Raw genomic sequence first — 21,093 nt, 5'->3', positions numbered from 1 at the left:
CCACTTTCATTAAGCGTCTCATCAAAAATGAAAACATTTCTAAAAACTACAGGTCTCATGCGTTTTAGTGGTGAAAAAATAATTTAAAAAATCGTTCGGGAAATGCGTTTACTCCCTGGGTACTTTCTTTGTATACTTTTGACTATACGGGCCGAGTCGGGAAGTCGCGGGAAGTCGCGGGTTTTCGTTTGTCGGCGATTAAACTTCTTTTATTAAGCGTCTCATCAAAAATGAAAACATTTCTGCAAACTACAAGTCTCATGCGTTTTAGTGGTGAAAAAATAATTTAAAAAATCGTTCGGGAAATGAGTTTACTCTCTGGGTACCTTCTTTGTATACTTTTGACTATACGGGCCAAGTCCGGGATTTACGGGAAATCGCGGGTTTTCGTTTGCCGGCAATTAAACTTCTTTTATTCAGCGTCTCATCAAGGGTACTTTCTTTGTATACTTTTGACTATACGGGCCCAGTCCGGGATTTACGGGAAATCGCGGGTTTTCGTTTGCCGGCGATTAAACCACTTTCATTAAGCGTCTCATCAAAAATGAAAACATTTCTAAAAACTACAGGTCTCATGCGTTTTAGTGGTGAAAAGATACTTTAAAAAATCGTTTTGGAAATGAGTTTACTCACAGGGTACTTTCTTTTTATACATTCGACTATACGGGCCAAGCCCGGGATTTACGGGAAATCGTGGGTTTTCGTTTGCCGGCAATTAAACCACTTTCATTAAGCGTCTCATCAAAAATGAAAACATTTCTAAAAACTACAGGTCTCATGCATTTTAGTGGTGAAAAAATAATTTAAAAAATCGTTCGGGAAATGCGTTTACTCCCTGGGTACTTTCTTTGTATACTTTTGACTATACGGGCCAAGTCGGTGATTTACGGGAAGTCGCGGGTTTTCGTTTGCCGGCGATTAAACCACTCTCATTAAGCGTCTCATCAAAAATGAAAACATTTCTGAAAACTACAAGTCTCATGGGCTTTAGTGGGTAAATAATAATTTAAAAAATCGTTCGGGAAATGAGTTTACTCCCTGGGTACTTTCTTTGTATACTTTTGACTATACGGCCCGAGTCCGGGATTTACGGGAAGTCGCGGGTTTTCGTTTGCCGGCGATTAAATTTCTTTTATTCAGCGTCTCATCAAAAATGAAAACATTTTTAAAAACTACAAGTCTCATGCGTTTTAGTGGTGAAAAGATAATTTAAAAAATCGTTTTGGAAATGAGTTTACTCACAGGGTACTTTCTTTGTATGCATTCGACTATACGGGCCAAGCCCGGGATTTACGGGAAATCGCGGGTTTTCGTGTGCCGGCGATTAAACTTCTTTTATTCAGCGTCCCATCAAAAATGAAAACATTTTTAAAAACTACAAGTCTCATGCGTTTTAGTGGTGAAAAGATACTTTAAAAAATCGTTTTGGAAATGAGTTTACTCACAGGGTACTTTCTTTGTATACATTCGACTATACGGGCCAAGCCCGGGATTTACGGGAAATCGTGGGTTTTCGTTTGCCAGCGATTGAACCACTTTCATTAAGCGTCTCATCAAAAATGAAAACATTTCTAAAAACTACAGGTCTCATGCGTTTTAGTGGTGAAAAAATAATTTAAAAAATCGTTCGGGAAATGCGTTTACTCCCTGGGTACTTTCTTTGTATACTTTTGACTATACGGGCCGAGTCGGGAAGTCGCGGGAAGTCGCGGGTTTTCGTTTGTCGGCGATTAAACTTCTTTTATTAAGCGTCTCATCAAAAATGAAAACATTTCTGCAAACTACAAGTCTCATGCGTTTTAGTGGTGAAAAAATAATTTAAAAAATCGTTCGGGAAATGAGTTTACTCTCTGGGTACCTTCTTTGTATACTTTTGACTATACGGGCCAAGTCCGGGATTTACGGGAAATCGCGGGTTTTCGTTTGCCGGCAATTAAACTTCTTTTATTCAGCGTCTCATCAAGGGTACTTTCTTTGTATACTTTTGACTATACGGGCCCAGTCCGGGATTTACGGGAAATCGCGGGTTTTCGTTTGCCGGCGATTAAACCACTTTCATTAAGCGTCTCATCAAAAATGAAAACATTTTTAAAAACTACAAGTCTCATGCGTTTTAGTGGTGAAAAGATACTTTAAAAAATCGTTTTGGAAATGAGTTTACTCACAGGGTACTTTCTTTGTATACATTCGACTATACGGGCCAAACCCGGGATTTACGGGAAATCGTGGGTTTTCGTTTGCCGGCGATTAAACCACTTTCATTAAGCGTCTCATCAAAAATGAAAACACTTTTAAAAACTACAAGTCTCATGCGTTTTAGTGGTGAAAAAATAATATAAAAAATCGTTCGGGAAATGAGTTTACTCCCTGGGTACTTTCTTTGTATACTTTTGACTATACGGGCCGAGTCCGGGGTTTACGGGAAATCGCGGGTTTTCGTTTGCCGTCGATTAAACTTCTTTTAATAAGCGTCTCATCAAAAATGAAAACATTTTTGAAAACTACAAGTCTCATGCGTTTTAGTGGTGAAAAAATAATTTAAAAAATCGTTTTGGAAATGAGTTTAATCACAGGGTACTTTCTTTGTATACATGGAAAATGAGTTTTCTCCCCGGGTACTTTCTTTGTATACTTTTGACTATATGGGCCGAGTCCGGGGTTTACGGGAAATGGCGGGTTTTCGTTTGCCGGCAATTAAACTTCTTCTTTTCAGCGTCTCATCAAAAATGAAAACATTTTTGAAAACTACAAGTCTCATGCGTTTTAGTGGCGAAAAGATACTTTAAAAAATCGTTTTGAAAATGAGTTTACTCACAGAGTACTTTCTTTGTATACATTCGACTATACGGGCCAAGCCCGGGATTTACGGGAAATCGCGGGTTTTCGTTTGCCGGTGATTAAACCACTTTCATTAAGCGTCTCATCAAAAATGAAAACATTTCTAAAAACTACAGGTCTCATGCGTTTTAGTGCTGAAAAAATAATTTAAAAAATCGTTCGGGAAATGAGTTTACTCCCTGGGTACTTTCTTTGTATACTTTTGACTTTACGGGCCGAGTCGGGGATTTACGGGAAGTCGCGGGTTTTCGTTTGCCGGCGATTAAACTTCTTTTATTCAGCGTCTCATCAAAAATGAAAACATTTTTAAAAACTACAAGTCTCATGGGCTTTAGTGGTTAAATGATAATTTAAAAAATCGTTCGAGAAATGAGTTTACTCCCTGGGTACTTTCTTTGTATGCATTCGACTATACGGGCCAAGCCCGGGATTTACGGGAAATCGCGGGTTTTCGTTTGCCGGCGATTAAACCACTTTAATTAAGCGTCTCATCAAAAATAAAAACATTTCTGAAAACTACAAGTCTCATGCGTTTTAGTGGAGAAAAAATAATTTAAAAAATCGTTCGGGAAATGAGTTTACTCCCTGGGTACTTTCTTTGTATACTTTTGACTATACGGCCCGAGTCTGGGATTTACGGGAAGTCGCGGGTTTTCGTTTGCCGGCGATTAAACTTCTTTTATTCAGCGTCTCATCAAAAATGAAAACATTTTTAAAAACTACAAGTCTCATGGGCTTTAGTGGTGAAATAATAATTTAAAAAATCGTTCGTGAAATGAGTTTACTCCCTGGGTACTTTCTTTGTATACTTTTGACTATACGGGCCGAGTCCGGGATTTACGGGAAATCGCAGGTTTTCGTTTGCCGGCGATTAAACTTCTTTTATTCAGCGTCTCATCAAAAATGAAAACATTTTTGTAAACTACAAGTCCCATGCGTTTTAGTGGTGAAAAAATAATTTAAAAAATCGTTCGGGAAATGAGTTTACTCCCTGGGTACTTTCTTTGTATACTTTTGACTATACGGGCCGAGTCCGGGGTTTACGGGAAATGGCGGGTTTTCGTTTGCCGGCGATTAAACTTCTTTTATTCAGCGTCTCATAAAAAATGAGAACATTTTTGAAAACTACAAGTCTCATGCGTTTTAGTGGTGAAAAGATAATTTAAAAAATCGTTTTGGAAATGAGTTTACTCACAGGGTACTTTCTTTGTATGCATTCAACTATACGGGCCAAGCCAGGGATTTACGGGAAATCGCGGGTTTTCGTTTGCCGGCGATTAAACCACTTTCATTAAGCGTCTCATCAAAAATGAAAACATTTCTGGAAACTACAAGTCTCATGCGTTTTAGTGGTGAAAAAATAATTTAAAAAATCGTTCGGGAAATGAGTTTACTCCATGGGTACTTTCTTTGTATACTTTTGACTATACGGCCCGAGTCCGGGATTTACGGGAAGTCGCGGGTTTTCGTTTGCCGGCGATTAAACTTCTTTTATTCAGCGTCTCATCAAAAATGAAAACATTTTTAAAAACTACAAGTCTCATGGGCTTTAGTGGTGAAATAATAATTTAAAAAATCGTTCGGGAAATGAGTTTACTCCCTGGGTACTTTCTTTGTATACTTTTGACTATACGGGCCGAGTCCGGGATTTACGGGAAATCGCAGGTTTTCGTTTGCCGGCGATTAAACTTCTTTTATTCAGCGTCTCATCAAAAATGAAAACATTTTTGTAAACTACAAGTCCCATGCGTTTTAGTGGTGAAAAAATAATTTAAAAAATCGTTTGGGAAATGAGTTTACTCCCTGGGTACTTTCTTTGTATACTTTTGACTATACGGGCCGAGTCCGGGGTTTACGGGAAATGGCGGGTTTTCGTTTGCCGGCGATTAAACTTCTTTTATTCAGCGTCTCATCAAAAATGAAAACATTTTTGAAAACTACAAGTCTCATACGTTTTAGTGGTGAAAAGATAATTTAAAAAATCGTTTTGGAAATGAGTTTACTCACAGGGTACTTTCTTTGTATACATTTGACTATACGGGCCAAGCCCGGGATTTCCGGAAATCGCGGGTTTTCGTTTGCCGGCGATTAAACCACTTTCATTAAACGTCTCATCAAAAATGAAAACATTTCTAAAAATTACAAGTCTCATGCGTTTTAGTGGTGAAAAAATAATTTAAAAAATCGTTCGGGAAATGAGTTTACTCCCTGGGTACCTTCTTTGTATACTTTTGACTATACGGCCGAGTCAAGATTTACGGGAAATCGCGGGTTTTCGTTTGCCGGCGATTAAACCACTTTCATTAAGCGTCTCATCAAAAATGAAAACATTTCTGCAAACTACAAGTCTCATGCGTTTTAGTGGTGAAAAAATAAATTAAAAAATCGTTCGGGAAATGAGTTTACTCCCTGGGTACCTTCTTTGTATACTTTTGACTATACGGGCCGAGTCCGGGATTTACGACAAATCGCGGGTTTTCGTTTGCCGGCGATTAAACTTCTTTTATTCAGCGTCTCATCAAAAATGAAAACATTTCTGAAAACTACAAGTCTCATGCGTTTTAGTGGTGAAAAAATAATTTAAAAAATCGTTCGGGAAATGAGTTTACTCCCTGGGTATCTCCTTTGTATACTTTTGACTATACGGGCCGAGTCCGGGATTTACGGGAAATCGCGGGTTTTCGTTTGTCGGCGATTAAACTTCTTTTATTCAGCGTCTCATCAAAAATGAAAACATTTTTATAAACTACAAGTCTCATGGGCTTTAGTGGTGAAATAATAATTTAAAAAATCGTTCGGGAAATGAGTTTACTCCCTGGGTACTTTCTTTGTATACTTTTGACTATACGGCCCGAGTCTGGGATTTACGGGAAGTCGCGGGTTTTCGTTTGCCGGCGATTAAACTTCTTTTATTCAGCGTCTCATCAAAAATGAAAACATTTTTAAAAACTACAAGTCTCATGGGCTTTAGTGGTGAAATAATAATTTAAAAAATCGTTCGTGAAATGAGTTTACTCCCTGGGTACTTTCTTTGTATACTTTTGACTATACGGGCCGAGTCCGGGATTTACGGGAAATCGCAGGTTTTCGTTTGCCGGCGATTAAACTTCTTTTATTCAGCGTCTCATCAAAAATGAAAACATTTTTGTAAACTACAAGTCCCATGCGTTTTAGTGGTGAAAAAATAATTTAAAAAATCGTTCGGGAAATGAGTTTACTCCCTGGGTACTTTCTTTGTATACTTTTGACTATACGGGCCGAGTCCGGGGTTTACGGGAAATGGCGGGTTTTCGTTTGCCGGCGATTAAACTTCTTTTATTCAGCGTCTCATAAAAAATGAGAACATTTTTGAAAACTACAAGTCTCATGCGTTTTAGTGGTGAAAAGATAATTTAAAAAATCGTTTTGGAAATGAGTTTACTCACAGGGTACTTTCTTTGTATGCATTCAACTATACGGGCCAAGCCAGGGATTTACGGGAAATCGCGGGTTTTCGTTTGCCGGCGATTAAACCACTTTCATTAAGCGTCTCATCAAAAATGAAAACATTTCTGGAAACTACAAGTCTCATGCGTTTTAGTGGTGAAAAAATAATTTAAAAAATCGTTCGGGAAATGAGTTTACTCCATGGGTACTTTCTTTGTATACTTTTGACTATACGGCCCGAGTCCGGGATTTACGGGAAGTCGCGGGTTTTCGTTTGCCGGCGATTAAACTTCTTTTATTCAGCGTCTCATCAAAAATGAAAACATTTTTAAAAACTACAAGTCTCATGGGCTTTAGTGGTGAAATAATAATTTAAAAAATCGTTCGGGAAATGAGTTTACTCCCTGGGTACTTTCTTTGTATACTTTTGACTATACGGGCCGAGTCCGGGATTTACGGGAAATCGCAGGTTTTCGTTTGCCGGCGATTAAACTTCTTTTATTCAGCGTCTCATCAAAAATGAAAACATTTTTGTAAACTACAAGTCCCATGCGTTTTAGTGGTGAAAAAATAATTTAAAAAATCGTTTGGGAAATGAGTTTACTCCCTGGGTACTTTCTTTGTATACTTTTGACTATACGGGCCGAGTCCGGGGTTTACGGGAAATGGCGGGTTTTCGTTTGCCGGCGATTAAACTTCTTTTATTCAGCGTCTCATCAAAAATGAAAACATTTTTGAAAACTACAAGTCTCATACGTTTTAGTGGTGAAAAGATAATTTAAAAAATCGTTTTGGAAATGAGTTTACTCACAGGGTACTTTCTTTGTATACATTTGACTATACGGGCCAAGCCCGGGATTTCCGGAAATCGCGGGTTTTCGTTTGCCGGCGATTAAACCACTTTCATTAAACGTCTCATCAAAAATGAAAACATTTCTAAAAATTACAAGTCTCATGCGTTTTAGTGGTGAAAAAATAATTTAAAAAATCGTTCGGGAAATGAGTTTACTCCCTGGGTACCTTCTTTGTATACTTTTGACTATACGGCCGAGTCAAGATTTACGGGAAATCGCGGGTTTTCGTTTGCCGGCGATTAAACCACTTTCATTAAGCGTCTCATCAAAAATGAAAACATTTCTGCAAACTACAAGTCTCATGCGTTTTAGTGGTGAAAAAATAAATTAAAAAATCGTTCGGGAAATGAGTTTACTCCCTGGGTACCTTCTTTGTATACTTTTGACTATACGGGCCGAGTCCGGGATTTACGACAAATCGCGGGTTTTCGTTTGCCGGCGATTAAACTTCTTTTATTCAGCGTCTCATCAAAAATGAAAACATTTCTGAAAACTACAAGTCTCATGCGTTTTAGTGGTGAAAAAATAATTTAAAAAATCGTTCGGGAAATGAGTTTACTCCCTGGGTATCTCCTTTGTATACTTTTGACTATACGGGCCGAGTCCGGGATTTACGGGAAATCGCGGGTTTTCGTTTGTCGGCGATTAAACTTCTTTTATTCAGCGTCTCATCAAAAATGAAAACATTTTTATAAACTACAAGTCTCATGGGCTTTAGTGGTGAAATAATAATTTAAAAAATCGTTCGGGAAATGAGTTTACTCCCTAGGTACTTCTTTTGTATACATTTGACTATACGGGCCCAGTCCGGGATTTACGGGAAATAGCGGGTTTTCGTGTGCCGGCGATTAAACTTCTTTTATTCAGCGTCTCATCAAAAATGAAAACGTTTTTAAAAACTACAAGTCTCATGCGTTTTAGTGGTGAAAAAATAATTTAAAAAATCGTTCGGGAAATGAGTTTACTCCCTGGGTACTTTCGTTGTATACTTTTGACTATACGGGCCGAGTCGGGGATTTACGGGAAGTCGCGGGTTTTCGTTTGCCGGCGATTAAACCTGTTTTATTCAGCGTCTCATCAAAAATGAAAACATTTTTGAAAACTACAAGTCTCATGTGTTTTAGTGGTGAAAAAAAAATTTAAAAAATCGTTCGGGAAATGAGTTTACTCCCTGGGTACCTTCTTTGTATACTTTTGACTATACGGCCGATTCCGGGATTTACGGGAAATCGCGGGTTTTCGTTTGCCGGCGATTAAACCACTTTCATTAAGCGTCTCATCAAAAATGAAAACATTTCTGCAAACTACAAGTCTCATGCGTTTTAGTGGTGAAAAAATAATTTAAAAAATCCTTCGGGAAATGAGTTTACTCCCTGGGTACCTTCTTTGTATACTTTTAACTATACGGGCCGAGTCGGGGATTTACGGGAAGTCGCGGGTTGTCGTTTGCCGGCGATTAAACCACTTTCCTTAAGCGTCTCATCAAAAATGAAAACATTTCTGCAAACTACAAGTCTCATGCGTTTTAGTGGTGAAAAAATAATTTAAAAAATCGTTCGGGAAATGAGTTTACTCCCTGGGTAGCTTCTTTGTATACTTTTGACTATACGGGCCGAGTCCGGGATTTGCGGGAAATCGCGGGTTTTCGTTTGCCGGCGAGTAAACTTCTTTTATTCAGCGTCTCATCAAAAATGAAAACACTTTTGAAAACTACAAGTCTCATGCGTTTTAGTGGTGAAAAAATAATTTAAAAAATCGTTCGGGAAATGAGTTTACTCCCTGGGTACTTTCTTTGTATACTTTTGACTATACGGGCCCAGTCCGATTAAACTTCTTTTATTCAGCGTCCCATCAAAAATGAAAACATTTTCAAAAACTACAAGTCTCATGCGTTTTAGTGGTGAAAAGATACTTTAAAAAATTGTTTTGTAAATGAGTTTACTCACAGGGTACTTTCTTTGTATGCATTCGACTATACGGGCCAAGCCCCGGATTTACGGGAAATCGCGGGTTTTCGTTTGCCGGCGATTAAACCACTTTCATTAAGCGTCTCATCAAAAATGAAAACATTTCTGAAAACTACAGGTCTCATGGGCTTTAGTGGTTAAATAATAATTTAAAAAATCGTTTTGGAAATGAGTTTACTCCCTGGGTACTTTCTTTGTATGCATTCGACTATACGGGTCAAGCCCGGGATTTACGGGAAATCGCGGGTTTTCGTTTGCCGGCGATTAAACCACTTTTATTCAGCGTCTCATCAAAAATGAAAACATTTCTGAAAACTACAGGTCTCATGGGCTTTAGTGGTTAAATAATAATTTAAAAAATCGTTCGGGAAATGAGTTTACTCCCTGGGTACTTTCTTTGTATGCATTCGACTATACGGGCCAAACCCGGGATTTACGGGAAATCGCGGGTTTTCGTTTGCCGGCGATTAAACCACTTTCATTAAGCGTCTCATCAAAAATGAAAAAATTTTTAAAAACTACAAGTCTCATGGGCTTTAGTAGTGAAATAATATCTTAAAAAATCTTTCGGGAAATGAGTTTACTCCCTGGGTACTTTCTTTGTATACTTTTGACTATACGGGCCGAGTCCGGGATTTACGGGAAATCGCAGGTTTTCGTTTGCCGGCGATTAAACTTCTTTTATTCAGAGTCTCATCAAAAATGAAAATATTTTTGTAAACTACAATTCCCATGCGTTTTAGTGGTGAAAAAATAATTTAAAAAATCGTTCGGGAAATGAGTTTACTCCCTGGGTACTTTCTTTGTATACTTTTGACTATACGGGCTGAATCGGGGATTTACGGGAAATCGCGGGTTTTCGTTTGCCGGCGATTAAACCACTTTCATTAAGCGTCTCATCAAAAATGAAAACATTTCTAAAAATTACAAGTCTCATGCGTTTTAGTGGTGAAAAAAAAATTTAAAAAATCGTTCGGGAAATGAGTTTTTTCCCTGTGTACCTTCTTTGTATACTTTTGACTATGCGGCCGAGTCCGGGATTTACGGGAAATCGCGGGTTTTCGTTTGCCGGCAATTAAACCACTTTCATTAAGCGTCTCATCAAAAATGAAAACATTTCTGCAAACTACAAGTCTCATGCGTTTTAGTGGTGAAAAAATAATTTAAAAAATCGTTCGGGAAATGAGTTTACTCCCTGGGTACTTTCTTTGTATACTTTTGACTATACGGGCCGAGTCCGGGGTTTACGGGAAAGGGCGGGTTTTCGTTTGCCGGCGATTAAACTTCTTTTAATAAGAGTTTCATCAAAAATGAAAACATTTTTGAAAACTACAAGTCTCATGCGTTTTAGTGGTGAAAAAATAATTTAAAAAAATCGTTTTGGAAATAAGTTTAATCACAGGGTACTTTCTTTGTATACATGGGAAATGAGTTTACTCCCCGGGTACTTTCTTTGTATACTTTTGACTATATGGGCCGAGTCCGGGGTTTACGGGAAATGGCGGGTTTTTGTTTGCCGGCAATTAAACTTCTTTTTTTCAGCGTCTCATCAAAAATGAAAACATTTTTGAAAACTATAAGTCTCATGCGTTTTAGTGGCGAAAAGATACTTTAAAAAATCGTTTTGGAAATGAGTTTACTCACAGGGTACTTTCTTTGTATACATTTGACTATACGGGCCAAGCCCGGGATTTACGGGAAATCGCGGGTTTTCGTTTGCCGGCGATTAAACCACTTTCATTAAGCGTCTCATCAAAAATGAAAACATTTCTGCAAACTACAAGTCTCATGCGTTTTAGTGGTGAAAAAATAATTTAAAAAATCGTTCGGGAAATGAGTTTACTCCCTGGGTACCTTCTTTGTATACTTTTGACTATACGGGCCGAGTCCGGGATTTACGGGAAATCGCGGGTTTTCGTTTGCCGGCGAGTAAACTTCTTTTATTCAGCGTCTCATCAAAAATGAAAACACTTTTGAAAACTACAAGTCTCATGCGTTTTAGTGGTGAAAAAATAATTTAAAAAATCGTTCGGGAAATGAGTTTACTCCCTGGGTACTTTCTTTGTATACTTTTGACTATACGGGCCCAGTCCGGGATTTACGGGAAATCGCGGGTTTTCGTGTGCCGGCGATTAAACTTCTTTTATTCAGCGTCCCATCAAAAATGAAAACATTTTTAAAAACTACAAGTCTCATGCGTTTTAGTGGTGAAAAGATACTTTAAAAAATCGTTTTGGAAATGAGTTTACTCACAGGGTACTTTCTTTGTATACATTCGACTATACGGGCCAAGCCCGGGATTTACGGGAAATCGCGGGTTTTCGTTTGCCGGCGATTAAACCACTTTCGTTTAGCGTCTCATCAAAAATGAAAACATTTCTGAAAACGACAGGTCTCATGGGCTTTAGTGGTTAAATAATAATTTAAAAAATCGTTCGGGAAATGAGTTTACTCATTGGGTACTTTCTTTGTATGCATTCGACTATACGGGCCAAGCCCGGGATTTACGGGAAATCGCGGGTTTTCGTTTGCCGGCGATTAAACCACTTTTATTCAGCGTCTCATCAAAAATGAAAACATTTCTGAAAACTACAGGTCTCATGGGCTTTAGTGGTTAAGTAATAACTTAAAAAATTGTTCGGGAAATGAGTTTACTCCCTGGGTACTTTCTTTGTATGCATTCGACTATACGGGCCAAGCCCGGGATTTACGGGAAATCGCGGGTTTTCGTTTGCCGGCGATTAAACCACTTTCATTAAGCGTCTCATCAAAAATGAAAACATTTCTGAAAACTACAAGTCTAAGGCGTTTTAGTGGTGAAAAATAATTTAAAAAATCGTTCCGGAAATGAGTTTACTCCCTGGGTACTTTCTTTGTATACTTTTGACTATACGGCCCGAATCCGGGATTCACGGGAAATCGCGGGTTTTCGTTTGCCGGCGATTAAACAACTTTCATTAAGCGTCTCATCAAAAATGAAAACATTTCTGCAAACTACAAGTCTCATGCGTTTTAGTGGTGAAAAAATAATTTAAAAAATCGTTCGGGAAATGAGTTTACTCCCTGGGTACCTTCTTTGTATACTTTTGACTATACGGGCCGAGTCCGGGATTTACGGGAAATCGCGGGTTTTCGTTTGCCGGCGAGTAAACTTCTTTTATTCAGCGTCTCATCAAAAATGAAAACACTTTTGAAAACTACAAGTCTCATGCGTTTTAGTGGTGAAAAAATAATTTAAAAAATCGTTCGGGAAATGAGTTTACTCCCTGGGTACTTTCTTTGTATACTTTTGACTATACGGACCCAGTCCGGGATTTACGGGAAATCGCGGGTTTTCGTGTGCCGGCGATTAAACTTCTTTTATTCAGCGTCCCATCAAAAATGAAAACATTTTTAAAAACTACAAGTCTCATGCGTTTTAGTGGTGAAAAGATACTTTAAAAAATCGTTTTGGCAATGAGTTTACTCACAGGGTACTTTCTTTGTATACATTCGACTATACGGGCCAAGCCCGGGATTTACGGGAAATCGCGGGTTTTCGTTTGCCGGCGATTAAACCACTTTCGTTAAGCGTCTCATCAAAAATCAAAACATTTCTGAAAACGACAGGTCTCATGGGCTTTAGTGGTTAAATAATAATTTAAAAAATCGTTCGGCAAATGAGTTTACTCATTGGGTACTTTCTTTGTATGCATTCGGCTATACGGGCCAAGCCCGGGATTTACGTGAAATCGCGGGTTTTCGTTTGCCGGCGATTAAACCACTTTCATTAAGCGTCTCATCAAAAATGAAAACATTTCTGAAAACTACAAGTCTAAGGCGTTTTAGTGGTGAAAAATAATTTAAAAAATCGTTCCGGAAATGAGTTTACTCCCTGGGTACTTTCTTTGTATACTTTTGACTATACGGCCCGAATCCGGGATTTACGGGAAGTCGCGGGTTTCGTTTGCCGGCGATTAAACTTCTTTTATTCAGCGTCTCATCAAAAATGAAAACATTTTTAAAAACTACAAGTCTCATGGGCTTTAGTAGTGAAATATTATCTTAAAAAATCTTTCGGGAAATGAGTTTACTCCCTGGGTACTTTCTTTGTGTACTTTTGACTATACGGGCGGAGTCCGGGATTTACGGGAAATCGCAGGTTTTCGTTTGCCGGCAATTAAACTTCTTTTATTCAGAGTCTCATCAAAAATGAAAACATTTTTGTAAACTACAAGTCCCATGCGTTTTAGTGGTAAAAAAATAATTTAAAAAATCGTTCGGGAAATGAGTTTACTCCCTGGGTACTTTCTTTGTATACTTTTGACTATACGGGCCGAGTCCGAGGTTTACGGGAAATGGCGGGTTTTCGTTTTCCGGCGATTAAACTTCTTTTATTCAGCGTCTCATCAAAAATGAAAACATTTTTGAAAACTACAAGTCTCATGCGCTTTAGTGGTGAAAAGATAATTTAAAAAATCGTTCGGGAAATGAGTTTACTCCCTGGGTACTTTCTTTGTATACTTTTGACTATACGGGCCGAGTCCGGGGTTTACGGGAAATGGCGGGTTTTCGTTTTCCGGCGATTAAACTTCTTTTATTCAGCGTCTCATCAAAAATGAAAACATTTTTAAAAACTACAAGTCTCATGGGCTTTAGTAGTGAAATAATAATTTAAAAATCGTTCGGGAAATGAGTTTACTCCCTGGGTACTTTCTTTGTATACATTTGACTATACGGGCCGAGTCCGGGATTTACGGGAAATCGCAGGTTTTCGTTTGCCGGCGATTAAACTTCTTTTATTCAGAGTCTCATCAAAAATGAAAACATTTTTGTAAACTACAAGTCCCATGCGTTTTAGTGGTGAAAAAATAATTTAAAAAATCGTTCGGGAAATGAGTTTACTCCCTGGGTACTTTCTTTGTATACTTTTGACTATACGGGCCGAGTCCGGGGTTTACGGGAAATGGCGGGTTTTCGTTTTCCGGCGATTAAACTTCTTTTATTCAGCGTCTCATCAAATATGAAAACATTTTTGAAAACTACAAGTCTCATGCGTTTTAGTGGTGAAAAGATAATTTAAAAAATCGTTCGGGAAATGAGTTTACTCCCTGGGTACTTTCTTTGTATACTTTTGACTATACGGGCCAAGCCCGGGATTTCCCGAAATCGCGGGTTTTCCTTTGCCGGCGATTAAACCACTTTCATTAAACGTCTCATCAAAAATGAAAACATTTCTAAAAATTACAAGTCTCATGCGTTTTAGTGGTGAAAAAATAATTTAAAAAATCGATCGGGAAATGAGTTTACTCCCTGGGTACCTTCTTTGTATACTTTTGACTATACGGCCGAGTCCGGGATTTACGGGAAATCGCGGGTTTTCGTTTGCCGGCGATTAAACCACTTTCATTAAGCGTCTCATCAAAAATGAAAACATTTTTAAGAACTACAAGTCTCATGGGCTTTAGTGGTGAAAAAATAATTTAAAAAATCGATCGGGAAATGAGTTTACTCCCTGGGTACCTTCTTTGTATACTTTTGACTATACGGCCCGAATCCGGGATTTACGGGAAGTCGCGGGTTTCGTTTGCCGGCGATTAAACTTCTTTTATTCAGCGTCTCATCAAAAATGAAAACATTTTTAAAAACTACAAGTCTCATGGGCTTTAGTAGTGAAATAATAACTTAAAAAATCTTTCGGGAAATGAGTTTACTCCCTGGGTACTTTCTTTGTATACTTTTGACTATACGGGCCGAGTCCGGGATTTACGGGAAATCGCAGGTTTTCGTTTGCCGGCGATTAAACTTCTTTTATTCAGAGTCTCATCAAAAATGAAAACATTTTTGTAAACTACAAGTCCCATGCGTTTTAGTGGTAAAAAAATAATTTAAAAAATCGTTCGGGAAATGAGTTTACTCCCTGGGTACTTTCTTTGTATACTTTTGACTATACGGGCCGAGTCCGAGGTTTACGAGAAATGGCGGGTTTTCGTTTTCCGGCGATTAAACTTCTTTTATTCAGAGTCTCATCAAAAATGAAAACATTTTTGTAAACTACAAGTCCCATGCGTTTTAGTGGTGAAAAAATAATTTAAAAAATCGTTCGGGAAATGAGTTTACTCACAGGGTACTTTCTTTGTATACATTTGACTATACGGGCCAAGCCCGGGATTTCCCGAAATCGCGGGTTTTCGTTTGCCGGCGATTAAACCACTTTCATTAAACGTCTCATCACAAATGAAAACATTTCTAAAAATTACAAGTCTCATGCGTTTTAGTGGTGAAAAAATAATTTAAAAAATCGATCGGGAAATGAGTTTACTCCCTGGGTACCTTCTTTGTATACTTTTGACTATACGGCCCGAATCCGGGATTTACGGGAAGTCGCGGGTTTCGTTTGCCGGCGATTAAACTTCTTTTATTCAGCGTCTCATCAAAAATGAAAACATTTTTAAAAACTACAAGTCTCATGGGCTTTAGTAGTGAAATAATAACTTAAAAAATCTTTCGGGAAATGAGTTTACTCCCTGGGTACTTTCTTTGTATACTTTTGACTATACGGGCCGAGTCCGGGATTTACGGGAAATCGCAGGTTTTCGTTTGCCGGCGATTAAACTTCTTTTATTCAGAGTCTCATCAAAAATGAAAACATTTTTGTAAACTACAAGTCCCATGCGTTTTAGTGGTAAAAAAATAATTTAAAAAATCGTTCGGGAAATGAGTTTACTCCCTGGGTACTTTCTTTGTATACTTTTGACTATACGGGCCGAGTCCGAGGTTTACGGGAAATGGCGGGTTTTCGTTTTCCGGCGATTAAACTTCTTTTATTCAGCGTCTCATCAAAAATGAAAACATTTTTGAAAACTACAAGTCTCATGCGCTTTAGTGGTGAAAAGATAATTTAAAAAATCGTTCGGGAAATGAGTTTACTCCCTGGGTACTTTCTTTGTATACTTTTGACTATACGGGCCGAGTCCGGGGTTTACGGGAAATGGCGGGTTTTCGTTTTCCGGCGATTAAACTTCTTTTTTTCAGCGTCTCATCAAAAATGAAAACATTTTTGAAAACTACAAGTCTCATGCGTTTTAGTGGCGAAAAGATACTTTAAAAAATCGTTTTGGAAATGAGTTTACTCACAGGGTACTTTCTTTGTATACATTTGACTATACGGGCCAAGGCCGGGATTTACGGGAATACGCGGGTTTTCGTTTGCCGGCGATTAAACCACTTTCATTAAGCGTCTCATCAAAAATGAAAACATTTCTGAAAACTACAGTTCTCATGCGTTTTAGTGGTGAAAAAATAATTTAAAAAATCGTTCGGGAAATGAGTTTACTCCCTGGGTACTTTCTTTGTATACTTTTGACTTTACGGGCCGAGTCGGGGATTTACGGGAAGTCCGGGTTTTCGTTTGCCGGCGATTAAACTTCTTTTATTCAGCGTCTCATCAAAAATGAAAACATTTTTGAAAACTACAAGTCTCATGCGTTTTAGTGGTGAAAAGATAATTTAAAAAATCGTTTTGGAAATGAGTTTACTCACAGGGTACTTTCTTTGTATACATTTGACTATACGGGCCAAGCCCGGGATTTCCCGAAATCGCGGGTTTTCGTTTGCCGGCGATTAAACCACTTTCATTAAACGTCTCATCACAAATGAAAACATTTCTAAAAATTACAAGTCTCATGCGTTTTAGTGGTGAAAAAATAATTTAAAAAATCGATCGGGAAATGAGTTTACTCCCTGGGTACCTTCTTTGTATACTTTTGACTATACGGCCCGAATCCGGGATTTACGGGAAGTCGCGGGTTTCGTTTGCCGGCGATTAAACTTCTTTTATTCAGCGTCTCATCAAAAATGAAAACATTTTTAAAAACTACAAGTCTCATGGGCTTTAGTAGTGAAATAATAACTTAAAAAATCTTTCGGGAAATGAGTTTACTCCCTGGGTACTTTCTTTGTATACTTTTGACTATACGGGCCGAGTCCGGGATTTACGGGAAATCGCAGGTTTTCGTTTGCCGGCGATTAAACTTCTTTTATTCAGAGTCTCATCAAAAATGAAAACATTTTTGTAAACTACAAGTCCCATGCGTTTTAGTGGTAAAAAAATAATTTAAAAAATCGTTCGGGAAATGAGTTTACTCCCTGGGTACTTTCTTTGTATACTTTTGACTATACGGGCCGAGTCCGAGGTTTACGGGAAATGGCGGGTTTTCGTTTTCCGGCGATTAAACTTCTTTTATTCAGCGTCTCATCAAAAATGAAAACATTTTTGAAAACTACAAGTCTCATGCGCTTTAGTGGTGAAAAGATAATTTAAAAAATCGTTCGGGAAATGAGTTTACTCCCTGGGTACTTTCATTGTATACTTTTGACTATACGGGCCGAGTCCGGGGTTTACGGGAAATGGCGGGTTTTCGTTTTCCGGCGATTAAACTTCTTTTATTCAGCGTCTCATCAAAAATGAAAACATTTTTAAAAACTACAAGTCTCATGGGCTTTAGTAGTGAAATAATAATTTAAAAATCGTTCGGGAAATGAGTTTACTCCCTCGGTACTTTCTTTGTATACTTTTGACTATACGGGCCGAGTCCGGGATTTACGGGAAATCGCAGGTTTTCGTTTGCCGGCGATTAAACTTCTTTTATTCAGAGTCTCATCAAAAATGAAAACATTTTTGTAAACTACAAGTCCCATGCGTTTTAGTGGTGAAAAAATAATTTAAAAAATCGTTCGGGAAATGAGTTTACTCCCTGGGTACTTTCTTTGTATACTTTTGACTATACGGGCCGAGTCCGGGGTTTACGGGAAATGGCGGGTTTTCGTTTTCCGGCGATTAAACTTCTTTTATTCAGCGTCTCATCAAAAATGAAAACATTTTTGAAAACTACAAGTCTCATGCGTTTTAGTGGTGAAAAGATAATTTAAAAAATCGTTCGGGAAATGAGTTTACTCCCTGGGTACTTTCTTTGTATACTTTTGACTATACGGGCCAAGCCCGGGATTTCCCGAAATCGCGGGTTTTCGTTTGCCGGCGATTAAACCACTTTCATTAAACGTCTCATCAAAAATGAAAACATTTTTAAAAATTACAAGTCTCATGCGTTTTAGTGGTGAAAAAATAATTTAAAAAATCGATCGGGAAATGAGTTTACTCCCTGGGTACCTTCTTTGTATACTTTTGACTATACGGCCGAGTCCGGGATTTACGGGAAATCGCGGGTTTTCGTTTGCCGGCGATTAAACCACTTTCATTAAGCGTCTCATCAAAAATGAAAACATTTCTGAAAACTACAGGTCTCATGGGCTTCAGTGGTTAAATAATAATTTAAAAAATCGTTCGGGAAATGAGTTTACTCCCTGGGTACTTTCTTTGTATGCATTCGACTATACGGGCCAAGCCCGGGATTTACGGGAAATCGCGGGTTTTCGTTTGCCGGCGATTAAACCACTTTCATTAAGCGTCTCATCAAAAATGAAAACATTTTTAAGAACTACAAGTCTCATGGGCTTTAGTAGTGAAATAATAATTTAAAAAATCTTTCGGGAAATGAGTTTACTCCCTGGGTACTTTCTTTGTATACTTTTGACTATACGGGCCGAGTCCGGGGTTTACGGGAAATGGCGGGTTTTCGTTTTCCGGCGATTAAACTTCTTTTTTTCAGCGTCTCATCAAAAATGAAAACATTTTTGAAAACTACAAGTCTCATGCGTTTTAGTGGCGAAAAGATACTTTAAAAAATCGTTTTGGAAATGAGTTTACTCACAGGGTACTTTCTTTGTATACATTTGACTATACAGGCCAAGGCCGGGATTTACGGGAATACGCGGGTTTTCGTTTGCCGGCGATTAAACCACTTTCATTAAGCGTCTCATCAAAAATGAAAACATTTCTGAAAACTACAGTTCTCATGCGTTTTAGTGGTGAAAAAATAATTTAAAAAATCGTTCGGGAAATGAGTTTACTCCCTGGGTACTTTCTTTGTATACTTTTGACTTTACGGGCCGAGTCGGGGATTTACGGGAAGTCCGGGTTTTCGTTTGCCGGCGATTAAACTTCTTTTATTCAGCGTCTCATCAAAAATGAAAACATTTTTGAAAACTACAAGTCTCATGCGTTTTAGTGGTGAAAAGATAATTTAAAAAATCGTTTTGGAAATGAGTTTACTCACAGGGTACTTTCTTTGTATACATTTGACTATACGGGCCAAGCCCGGGATTTCCCGAAATCGCGGGTTTTCGTTTGCCGGCGATTAAACCACTTTCATTAAACGTCTCATCAAAAATGAAAACATTTCTAAAAATTACAAGTCTCATGCGTTTTAGTGGTGAAAAAATAATTTAAAAAATCGATCGGGAAATGAGTTTACTCCCTGGGTACCTTCTTTGTATACTTTTGACTATACGGCCGAGTCCGGGATTTACGGGAAATCGCAGGTTTTCGTTTGCCGGCGATTAAACTTCTTTTATTCAGAGTCTCATCAAAAATGAAAACATTTTTGTAAACTACAAGTCCCATGCGTTATAGTGGTGAAAAAATAATTTAAAAAATCGTTCGGGAAATGAGTTTACTCCCTGGGTACTTTCTTTGTATACTTTTGACTATACGGGCCGAGTCCGGGGTTTACGGGAAATGGCGGGTTTTCGTTTTCCGGCGATTAAACTTCTTTTATTCAGCGTCTCATCAAAAATGAAAACATTTTTGAAAACTACAAGTCTCGTGCGTTTTAGTGGTGAAAAGATAATTTAAAAAATCGTTCGGGAAATGAGTTTACTCCCTGGGTACTTTCTTTGTATACATTTGACTATACGGGCCGAGTCGGGGATTTACGGGAAATCGCGGGTTTTCGTTTGCCGGCGATTAAACCACTTTCATTAAGCGTCTCATCAAAAATGAAAACATTTCTGCAAACTACAAGTCTCATGCGTTTTAGTGGTGAAAAAATAATTTAAAAAATCGTTCGGGAAATGAGTTTACTCTCTGGGTACTTTCTTTGTATACTTTTGACTATATGGGCCGAGTCCGGGGTTTACGGGAAATGGCGGGTTTTTGTTTGCCGGCAATTAAACTTCTTTTTTTCAGCGTCTCATCAAAAATGAAAACATTTTTGAAAACTACAAGTCTCATGCGTTTTAGTGGCGAAAAGATACTTTAAAAAATCGTTTTGGAAATGAGTTTACTCACAGGGTACTTTCTTTGTATACATTTGACTATACGGGCCAAGCCCGGGATTTACGGGAAATCGCGGGTTTTCGTTTGCCGGCGATTAAACCAATTTCATTCAGCGTCTCATCAAAAATGAAAACATTTCTGAAAACTACAGTTCTCATGCGTTTTAGTGGTGAAAAAATAATTTAAAAAATCGTTCGGGAAATGAGTTTACTCCCTGGGTACTTTCTTTGTATACTTTTGACTATACGGGCCGAGTCGGGGATTTACGGGAAATCGCAGGTTTTCGTTTGCCGGCGATTAAACCACTTTCATTAAGCGTCTCATCAAAAATGAAAACATTTCTGCAAACTACAAGTCTCATGCGTTTTAGTGGTGAAAAAATAATTTAAAAAATCGTTCGGGAAATGAGTTTACTCCCTGGGTACTTTCTTTGTATACTTTTGACTATACGGGCCGAGTCCGGGGTTTACGGGAAATGGCGGGTTTTCGTTTGCCGGCGATTAAACTTCTTTTAATAAGCGTCTCATCAAAAATGAAAACATTTTTGAAAACTACAAGTCTCATGCGTTTTAGTGGTGAAAAAATAATTTAAAAAATCGTTTTGGAAATGAGTTTAATCACAGGGTACTTTCTTTGTATACATGGGAAATGAGTTTACTCCCCGGGTACTTTCTTTGTATACTTTTGACTATACGGGCCAAGCCCGGGATTTACGGGAAATCGCGGGTTTTCGTTTGCCGGCGATTAAACCACTTTCATTAAGCGTCTCATCAAAAATGAAAACATTTCTGAAAACTACAGTTCTCATGCGTTTTAGTGGTGAAAAAATAATTTAAAAAATCGTTCGGGAAAT

This window comes from Hydractinia symbiolongicarpus, chromosome 4, assembly GCF_029227915.1.
Source record: "Hydractinia symbiolongicarpus strain clone_291-10 chromosome 4, HSymV2.1, whole genome shotgun sequence".
NCBI classification, from domain to species: Eukaryota; Metazoa; Cnidaria; class Hydrozoa; order Anthoathecata; family Hydractiniidae; genus Hydractinia; species Hydractinia symbiolongicarpus.
The sequence above is the reverse complement of the archived record's forward strand: the minus strand, read 5'-3'. Positions refer to the sequence as shown.